The sequence below is a fragment of the Labeo rohita genome, chromosome 2, assembly GCF_022985175.1.
Source record: "Labeo rohita strain BAU-BD-2019 chromosome 2, IGBB_LRoh.1.0, whole genome shotgun sequence".
NCBI classification, from domain to species: Eukaryota; Metazoa; Chordata; class Actinopteri; order Cypriniformes; family Cyprinidae; genus Labeo; species Labeo rohita.
In genome coordinates this window covers 22682417-22693552 of record NC_066870.1, presented here as the reverse complement: position 1 = coordinate 22693552, position 11136 = coordinate 22682417, and the positions used below count along the sequence as shown (strand labels likewise).

The 11136-nt window shown below is 36.6% G+C and overlaps 1 long non-coding RNA gene across 4 annotated transcripts; it reads left to right on the top strand.

Moving 5' to 3' along the window:
• Window positions 1–2394: 2394 nt before the first annotated feature.
• On the top strand, window positions 2395–10741 carry LOC127182349 (uncharacterized). 4 transcript variants are annotated; one of them, XR_007829886.1, is made up of 7 exons: window positions 2395–4320; window positions 4402–4480; window positions 4617–4693; window positions 4833–7354; window positions 7539–7691; window positions 8077–8169; window positions 9193–10741. It is a non-coding gene; the product is annotated as an uncharacterized LOC127182349 (long non-coding RNA). The 4 variants fall into 4 exon arrangements; XR_007829885.1 differs by having other exon boundaries at window positions 2398–4320; window positions 4833–4909; window positions 7166–7691; XR_007829887.1 differs by having other exon boundaries at window positions 2403–4320; window positions 4833–4909.
• The last annotated feature ends 395 nt before the right edge of the window (window positions 10742–11136 follow it).

Here is an 11136-nt window from a genome sequence, read left to right as displayed (position 1 = left end):
AATGAGAGAGGAAAAAACATGTTTTTCAACAATTATTCATCAGTTTAAAAAAGTCACCTGTTCTAAATCCTTTTACAATAAGTGACCTCTCTATAGGTTATAATGGAACAGTATGTCCTTTGGCTAAACCTGAACTGTATAATGAGAGATCTCTGATATCAAATTGCCATTTGAACATTTAAATACCCCCGTGCGCTCGAGACGGGTATAAATATCTTCACACCATTTAATAGTTCTCTACTTAAACACCCAGGCACCAGCATGAGGCCGCATTCATTAATTCCTCCTTTGTTTACAATGGAAAAGTCCTTGCAAATGATTTGTGGGATCAGACTGCGAATATCGTCATCCAAGCACTTAATGAGATTAAAAAGATATTAATCAGAATTACCAGGTTAATTAAGTAGAACTAATTAACCATCATCAGGCTGATAAGAGTGCATTCATTAGCGTATTTCACAGCCAAATATTTGAGGCAAACAGTTGCTATGGGATTTTAACACTTAGGTTTATCACAGTCTAGTCCTGGGCTGGACTGATGTGACAACTAACAAATCACCGCTGAAAAGAAACCACATGCTGTGAGCAGCATGTTCAGACTCACAGAACCTTAAAATACTCTCCACACATCAATCAAGCCAACTTATACAATTATCAATAATTCACCCTACAGTAAAAAATGGCCAGATTACAGAATGTAAATATTTTTTGACACGCCATTAACTAAGTAAAACTGGAAAAAAGCATTTCGGTTTGAATATGCACTTCTGTTTTGCTCCTTTTGTGTGGAAGTGCATTTTTCTACTTCAATATGCTTTCTCATGACAAGCAGACATTCAGGAAAAGCCCTGCTCTGACGGTTAGCTTATTTTCTAAGCAGTCCTGGGTGTTTTCAGGCTTAAACAGGTGGAACTAGTCCTGCATTGGCTGGTTGCAGTCAGGTCTTTGAGCTGCTAATAACTCTCAGAGACTCCAGGGAGCCTAACGGTTGGTTCACACTCACCGTAGGCCCGTTCACACCTGACCGGACAAGACCGGGGCTGCTCTGTCCCATCCTTTACTCACTCTCACGTTGTTCCAAAGCTGTATGACATACTTTCTTCTGTGGAGCACAAAAGAAGGCATTTTGAAGAGTGTTTCGATTCGTTTTGTGTCTAAAATGACACTCAACCCCATTGATTTTCATTGTATGGACAAAGAACATCAGTCATATTTGTTTGGAACAACAAGGAGATGAGTAAATGAGTCAGTTTTTGGAGGAACTACTGTATCCTTTAAATTGTGCATTGGTCTAAAATTAAATGGGATGATAAGGCACTGAAGAAAAGTATTATTCGGTATAATCATAATTATCACCATTACCTCAAACAGTAATGCTAATGAAGTTTAATCTGGCAGGAATAATCTCCATCTTCATTTTGCATTCATTTGCAAGCAATTAGCAAAATACCTGCTTTTAAAGCAGCACCGAAACCAAAACAACAACGGCTAGCCATTGTGCAAATTCCCCAACATTACGTTATTTTGCACCTCAGATGGGAGTTTCTGCTTGGCACTAGTCATCTTCTCTTTTCCTGGTGCTAATGTCAAGCAGGATAAGCAGGATAAGACTACAGTGAGCAGAGAGGGAGAACTCCCTGGGAACAAAGCAGGACTATTATCTACGGGGGCAAAGGGTGGTCTTCCCGACGCACACATCTCAGGAATTCCTGACATGGACTAATGCCAGGTCAGCCAAGAGCCACACCAACAACAATCTACTTTCAATTTGTCTGCCGAGGGACAAAGAAGGAGAGGGCCTAGCGTGTGTTTCTGTGGGCGGCATGGAGCCTGGCGACAAGCCCTCTCACGTGGCAGACTCCTAAATTGAACCACCCTATATTGCCTAAAGAGATCTACTGTCAGTGCGGTGAAGGACAAAGGCAGAAGCCAAAAATGAAAGAACGAGAGCATTATTAAAATATGATGCATGTGTTTGGAACATGTGACACCTGAGCAGAACAGGGAAGTTTTCACAGAACTTATGTTAAGAACAAAATGTCAGTAATGTAAACAATATAAACAATAGTGTTATTTTTAGCTTTTCTACAGCACCTTTTTCAGACACACTTGTGATACACACTTTTGAGGAGCCTTTTAATATAACAAAATAATGAAATGAAATGAAATGAAATGAAATGAAATTAATAAAGATGTCTTTAAACTTGTGGTTTGAGACTACTGCAGAGTGATAAAAAAAAATAAAATAAAAATAATAAAGCGCATATGTGACCCTGGACAACAAAACCAGTCATAAGGGTAAATTTTTCGAAATTGAGATTTATACATCACCTGAAAGCTATTTGGTTGAGATACAACTATTTGAATATATGGAATCTGAAGGTGCAAAAAAAAAAAAAAAAAAAAAAAATCAGAATATTGAGAAAATTGCCTTTAAAGTTGTCCAAGTGAAGTTACTAATAATGCAAATTACTAATCATAAATTAAGTTTTGATATATTTACAGTAGAAATTTAGCTAAATATCTTCATGGAACATGATCTTTACTGATCTTACATGATCTTTAATAATTTTGACCCATACAATGTATTTTTGGCTATTGCTACATATATACCCCAGCAACTTAAGACTGGTTTTGTGGTGTTTGTGACAAATGCATTACTAATGCTATTTTGTAAACTACAAAAAAAGTGTCTGATTATGTAAAAAAAACCTTGAGGTAAGTTTAGTTGCATATTCCACATTGAGTACACATACAAGTTATTTTTTAATTAAAATTAATTATATTTAATAACTAGTTAATTATTTAGTTAATTATGGAAGCTTGTTTCCATCTCAAAAAATAGATAAATAAATAAATAAAAACCTTCAAACATGACAGTACAGACTTTTACATTATTACAAAAATCAATTTCATATATCTATATATATATATATATATATATATATTTTTTTCAGTATTTTTGTGTATTTGAACCCTTTCCAACAATGGCTGTATGATATTGAGATCCATCTTTTCACACTGAGGCCAACCGAGGGACTCTATTACACTATTACAGAAGGTGCAAACGTTCACATGATGCTCCAGAAGAAAAAGCAATGCAATAAGAGCCAGGGGTGTAAACTCTTTAACAGAATGAAGATATGTACATGTTTCTTATTTTGCCTAAATATCATATTTTTTCCTTTTAGCACTGCCCTTCAGAAGCATTAGAAAAGACAAAATAAGTTAAATTTACCCTGATCTTTAAATTCAAAAAGTTTTTACCGCCCATAATTTTTATGAATTCAGATATTATTGTCTTTTGTGGACTATGTAATCATCTTTTATGTTAAGTCTTATTCAAGTCAGTACTAAATAAAAAAATAACATTTATTTGGTATGATCCCTCTTATTTTGGTAAAATAATTAACATTTTGAGAAAAAACTGATTGACGGGAAAATTCCTGAATGAAATTAAGGTTTGTATTACGTTGTATACCTTTTAAATTATCACTGTATAAATAGAAAACCGTCTATAGTCTCACATTTGTCCTTTTTTTGTTTTATTGTAATGTACGTCGCAGCTAACGTCTGTTTGGAACGCTAGCCTCTCACAAACGCAGCACTCACCTCATCTATACTGAAAGCGAACAACGCGCCGGCGACACCATGGTAGATTCACCTTCCTCCAAACAAATATGCAACCAGGGCTGAAACACAACGCAACTTCATTGTTATTATAAGTAACAAAGTTTCCTCCACTGACTACAATAGGAGCACTATTGATCTAGTAGTGTGCCACTGTTGCAGCTATGTTCGCGCTGTGTGTTTGACAAGTTGAAAATTGAATGTCTGACAGACAAGATGACACGAGGTAACGCTGTTTTTGATGTAACTTTTTGAACATGAATATAAGATAAGTCATAAATATAGTCATTTAAAGAACTGGAACAGCCTACACTGTAAACCCCACTGTTGTCATTAATAAAGAAATTAAGTTAATGTAACTTGACATTACTTAAAGTACTAAGTTTTGGCATCAAAACTTAAACAGGTGTGTTTAACTTACTCATTTAGCAGCAAAAATGTTTTAATTAATATTTTAAGTTCTCTGAACTCAACATTTTAATTCATTTAAACGTTTCACCATGTTTCTGTTTAAAATGATTGGTCGCGCTTGAAATTCTGCTTTGACAACCGCGCTGATTGGTCGATATAAATTACTATGACACAAGGCGGGAATTTTTTTTTTGCCTTGTGCTGAATTTTGCTGAAGCAGCAGCAGGACAGAGGCACTAGCAGAAACCATCTGACAGAAGAAAGACAAAAGTTAAATTAGTAAGTAGAGATTTAAACGCTCATATACATTTTTCTTGATTTATACCTTATTCTAATGTTACGTTTTTCGTTTCACTCTAGTAGCAGCACAAGTACGCTGGCGGTAAAGCAGGTGGGAAGAGAGTCGTCCTAAAACATTCATTAGAGTGACGTTACACAGGTAGGTTAATGGTAAAATTCGCATGGTTGCCGTTTTATTTTTGGAGTATTTTGTAGTTATAAACACGCCTGAGTTACTAACTTTCTGTAAGAACATTTTAATTTCCCGTTTAATTTTTTTGGTTTCTTCCCCCCAGCTGCACTTGCTGGCAGGCGATTGTGAAGCAGGCGGGGACACGCATGGAGTCGTGATAAAGGCCCATGGATTACGCTGGTAAGTTAATGTTTAACACGCCTGTACATTTTGGTTTATTGTCTGTAAAAGGTTTTATTTGGTAGTTATAAACACACCTGAGTTTCTAATTTTCTGTAAGAACATTTGAATTTCCCGCCTAACCGTTTTCCTCCCCCAGCGGCACTTGCAGGCAGGCGGTCGTGAAGCAGGCGGTGACAGGGATGGAGTAGTTATGAAGGCCCATGGATTACACTGGTAAGTTAATGTTTAACACGTCTGCACGTTTTGGTTTATTGTCTGTAAAAGGTTTTATTTCATACGGATGGACAAGGTATAACGTTAAATGCGTTTAGGTTAATATTAAGTTTCTGTGAGAAACCAAACCAATGTTTTATACACCGTTTTTGTGAATTTACAATAAACATGCTGCTACCGTGGCTCTAACTTCGAGTATAATTTACTCCCATGCTCACTGATATGTCCCTGTGTATTATTTGTGAGATTATATACTTTATTCTTTTGGTGTAAAATTGTGTTGCCGCTTGAAGACGTTGTAGTTTTAGGAATATCTTTGGCCAATCGTGTTTACTAAAAACCGCAGACCTGTTCCCGCCTAAAGGTTTTAAGAGGAGAGCAATGCGAGGTTGAATTAATTCGTTAAATTTAATCTCTCCCCCGCATATTTTGCATGTCTCTCTTAGTTAACACACCTGAGTCAGAGAACCAGCTCGTTAGAAGTGAGTTCCGTGCATTAACTGTTCTGATTGACATGGTCCCTGCATAGTGTTCACAGCAGGGGAAATCCGTTGAAGTTTACTACACTTCGGAACGTTTAACGTTATTCACATATTTGCGCTACGCCACGGCATACGGCGTCACACCGCTTCAAATGGAACATATCAGCTCGTTTCGAACGAAGCAAGCATATATGTTCCATTTGAATGTCATTAAAGCGTGGGAGACGTGACTTTAAATCGTATCTATTTACAGATGCATTTGTCACACTTCACATTTCTCTAGTTTTATCTGTGTGTGAAGACGCTGTATACCCTAACTGTGCGTTCACACCCTCGCCGGCGAGAGCGTCAAAATTCGCTCTGGCCGCCCTGCCAGCAACGCTGTAGAAAGATTCGTTGACGCCCTGACGATCGAACGCTTGGTCTTGTATTTAAAGCGGCCGCAAAGCAAACAAGCATGTTGATCTTGTGCAGACTGACCACAAGTAGGGTGTAAGTTAACCTCATGATTTTTATAAAAAAATTAAAGTAAGAAATTGAATTTAATTGTAGTTACATGCAGTGGTGTAGTGGTGCCTGGAGAAGTGTATACGCATTAGTTATACACATGTATATACGCAAGCTTTTACCTTTCTGACATCTGGACGTGACTCTGCGCAATCCCTGACATGAACAGCATCTGGGGTGGAGGAGGACTGAGCGGGCGCGGGCGCATCAGTCTTAATCTTCAAACATATTTCAAATGAAGCCGGCGTCTTTACTGGGTGTTTTTAGCGAATATTTGGATTTATTCACATATGACTGGATGTGCTGGACTGTCATGATTTTGGCTAATGCAGGACACTAGCTTACTGAATGATGTGCATCAGAGGGGATTTCAAGGTGGGTATACGCAAAGCCACCTAATAAAATGGATATATGCCGTAGAGTTGCGTATACCCTCCACTACACCACATGTTTGCTAACGAAATAAACCAATTAACTATACAGCCACTGTCTGTATATATTAAAGCCTAATGACATTTATCTTTATGTTTTTCTCTACTGACAATACCACAGGGGAGACCAGGTACAGAACACTTTTGTTTTTACTTGCGAAAAAAATAAATAAATAGGCAGAGGTGCCTGTTTTTATTTTAAAATATGTGACATACACCTCGTCTCCATCAGATGTCAAAATTTTCGCCGCAGCTGTCTACAACACCTATTTTTCGTTTAATCCAATGTGTCGATATGTCAGAAATTTTTTTCAGCAGCGACACTGTTTTGCATGCTCTGGCACTAAAGTTAGCATATGCAATTCCCGCTTATTTACAGAAAATATATAACAAAATATAAACATATAACATCAACAAGACACCTTGGTCCATGCATCATTTTGCTTGGGAACTAATGTGGTCGGAACCAAAGTTTTACAGGCGTTCTCTGGAATCCTCTCAAGGGGTGAACTTCTACATTCCGATTGGTTGCCGCCGAGCCGCGTCATAGCTCATTACCATAAAGTTGACCTGATTTCAACTCTTCCCTACGCCCACACCGTCCAAAACGCGCCGCGCCGCTTCTCGCCGGAGCTCGCCGCCGGCTCACATTGAAAATGAATGACTTCCGGCCACTTTGACGCTCTCGCCGGCGGCGGTGTGAACGCACGGTAACTGTATTGACCCGGATCACAAACTACGCATGCGCATCGCAGAGACGAGACAAGATGAGCATTTGAGGTTAAAAAGTATATAAATTGTCAATTTGTTTTGAAAATAACTGATTGTTTTACCAGATAAGATGCTTCTTCCTTGGCTGGGATCATTTAGAGCCTTTTGAAGCTGCATTTAAACTGTATTTTGGAAGTTCAAACTTCACCACACATAGCCATTATATAGAGAGAAATCCTGAAATGTTTTCCTCAAAAAAACTATTTCTTCACAACTGAGGAAAGAAAGACATGAACATCTTGGATGACAAGGGGGTGAGTGCATTATCTGTAAACTGTTATGAAAGTGAACTAATCCTTTAAATGTGAATAATTGATGAAAATTTTCCTTTTAGGTCAACAAATTTTGTGCAACTTTGACTGGGACAAATCTGATGTTATTTTGAAAAATCTTTTCTGCATGCTATTACCTGCCCCTTCTTACATTTTTCTTTTTCAGATCTACATGGAGTTTAACAGGATTGCTGGTAAGAACCTGAAAAAGGAATTTTATGAGTCCCTTGATCGACATAGTACATGCCTCTTGGACATTTTCAGAGCCAAAAATGGAGTTGCTGGTCAGCTCTTGATGGACCTTCTGAAGCAAACAAAGGTTAGTTAGAAGTCCCAATCATTTATTATAGATGTAATTTAAAAGTAAATTGATATTAAACCATCACTTCATAGTTGATCTCTGAGTAAATGCACTTAACTATATAAATCAGGGGTGTCAAACTCAGTGCCTGGAGGGCCGGAGCCCTGCAAAGTTTTGTTCCAACCCTGTTCCAACAAGTACTAGGCAGTTTTCAATTATGCCTGAAGGACTTGGTTAGTTGGATCAGGTGTGTTTAATTAGGGTTGCATCTAAACTCTGCAGGGCTCCATCTCTCCAACAGTTGAGTTTGATTTAAATACTATTATGAATTTAATAAAAGAAACAATGTATTAATAGCAAGTGGTTGGATTTAATATAATTTAAATTTTTTTCTCCACACAAGTTGTCAGAGCCAGCTGAGGTCCGAACTCTTGTGCTCCAAGGACTACCTCTTGTGTTTGGAGATGACTCCCCTGCTTTCTTCAAGACATGTTTGGTAAGTATTCCATGTAGAAAAAAAAATTCAAAAAGATATATATATAACACACACACACTCTGTCACTCACTGTATACATTTTAATCGGATGGGTTATTTCACCCAAAAATGAGAATTTTGTCATTGATTACTCACCCTCATGTCGTCCACATCCGTAAGACTTATGTTCCTCTTTGGAACACACATGAAGATATTTTAACAATATTCAAGAGGGACAAAAGGTAAGAAAGACATTAAAGTACATATTTACATGTGGCTCCAGTGGTGTAACCTAAATTTTATAAAGCAACACGCATGCTTTGTTTCCACAAAACAAACTATTAAAAATACAAATCTGCAATGCGTGTACACGAGAGTATCACAGTGCATGTGTTTTGTGTTCATGCAAGATCTGAACTGTGAACAGGCCTTGAATAATATTATTTTGTAAATAAAGTGGTAAATTTTAATTTTTTTGCTCTAAACATTTGGGCTGCTTTATAAAATTGAGTTTAAACTACTGAAGTCACATGGGTTTTTTTTAATTATTTTTTTTAATGTCTTCCCTATAATTCTGGACCTTGAAAATATTACATTGGATCTCTGGAGAAACAGAAAACTCTTGGATTTCATTAAAAATATCTTCATTTTTGTTTGAAATAGGGCTGCACGATTAATCGCACGATGTTGTGAGGCGCGCTTAGTCAATGAAGCCGGTACTTTGATTAGCTTGTCAGTGATGTACGGCTCTGTGTATTATTTGCCGCTCCAGCTGAACGCACGTGATGGTGTTTTACTTCTATTCAAAGTACCGGCTTCTTTGACTAAGCGCGCCTCACAACATCGTGCGATTAATCGTGCAGCCCTAGTTTGAAATATGAACGAAGGTGTTAGGGGTGTGGAACGACATGAGGGTGAGTAATGACAGAATTTTCATTTTTGGGTGATCTGTCCCTAAGTTTAAGTTGCACTGTTTGAAATGTACATGAGCTTGCAACCATGTGAATTAACTTTAATTTGATAATGTTTATTTATCTTCACTAGATGTCCGATGATCGCAGCTCGAATCTTGACGTTCCAGTGGGGATTGTAATAGTTGAAGATGGGACTATTCTTCAGCCTCTCAACTCTCTGCATTTGCCTCTCTCCTCATTTGGGATAGTAATTGAGGGAAAAGTGGTGATGGACAATCTACGTGACCTTCCTGAATCAATGTGCCTTCTGTTTGGACTAATTTATGCGTTACACTTAAATTACCCAAAGTCACTGAAGTACACATTTGAATTTATTCAACGCATTCTCCTTTCCATGGGGCAGAAAGACCTGCAGCCTAAGATACAATCCTTGGCTAACCAGCTGTTCCATTAAAATGGATAAACAAGATCAGCACATGCATTTTCATAAAAAAAAAAAAAAAAAAGACTTAAGATACAGCATGGGGGGGTCTCTTTCTGTTTTGTGCTTTTCTTGTCAGCTGAGATTTAAAAAAAAAAAAAAAAGACCTTTACATTGGAAATTAAAAACATTTTAATGTTAACAGTCAGTAAGACTTTTACCAGCAAAGTGGAAACTTGTCTTTTTTCCTTTTTCTCTAACCTTTTACTTGCAGAGAATGTAGTTTGTTCACATTCAATGACAGGACACTCGAATTTGTTGCACGATTCTGTGGAATGACAACAAACCTACCGTACAAAACACTGGTAGGTCCAGATTAATACCATGGTATTTATAACACACAAGGAACTGGAAAATCTCAAACCAAAAATATGAGTTTACAGTTTTGTCTCTTCTAAAAATGTGACAAAATGTCTAGATAAAAATAAGCTTACCATTTGGTTGTTAATGTGTCTTTTAAAATGTTATAATAAATAATAGGTTTACATCTAAAAACAGTTTACCGTTAAAACAATAGCTTATGTTCATGTCTTTTAAAAATGTGAGTTTACTGTTAAAAATTTGCTATTTCGTTGTTTGTGCATCTTTTAAAAATGTGAGCTTGCACTTAAAAATACCTTTTCTGTTAAAAATGAGTTCAGGTTTTCTAAAAATGTGAGCTTATGATTTTGTTCATGTCTTAAAAATGACTGAATGTGATCTTACAGATGAAAATAGGAGTTTGCTGTTAAAATGAGCTCATGATTTTGTTGTTCATGTCTTTTAAAAATGTGGGCTTACTGTTATAAGCAATGAAATGTAAATGCAGTATAATCCTAATAAAGTGGTTGATTTGGGAAAAAAACAACTTGTTTTAATGATTTATAAATTATTTAATACAAGTAAAGAATATATAAGCTGAAAATTTGGGAAGTTTTGTCTATTAGCCCTTTTAAGTTATTTGTACTTAAACATTTAAGTTAATTCAATGAAGAGACCACATTTGGTTAACTCAATAAATCGAGTTGTCAATTTTCCATTACTCAAACGAACTGAGGGAATCACTTTCCTCAAATCATTTGAGTACTCTCAACTTATTAGGGTTTACAGTGTACTGATAGAAGTTTTCTTCCCAAAGATTCCCACTGGCTGCTCTTGCTGCTCCTGCCAGGTGCTAAAACATTTTCTGAAAGTTTTTGAAGATTTTATAATTGTAAGAATTGACATTGAATAAAAAAAAATATTGTATATGAACTTGTCTTAACATAACACAGACACACACACACACACACACACATATATATATATATATACACTGTATAAAGAGTTCAGATGCAAAACCAGCTAAATCCATCTGACGTATTTGTTTAAAATGAGCATTTCTTTCTGGCTACTTTGTGTAGGTTTCTATGTAAGTACTGGCACTTCTGTTTGGGCTGAGGCTGGAATTTAGTGAGTTTGAAGTAAAAGTATTTGATGGACGTATAATATGTGTCAGGAGCATTTTCTCAGTATTATCTAATTTTTGACCGAGATGGCTTTTAGCTGGTTTTGCATCTGAACTCTTCATAAAACATATATATAAAACAGATTTTAGAGCACATTTTTATTATT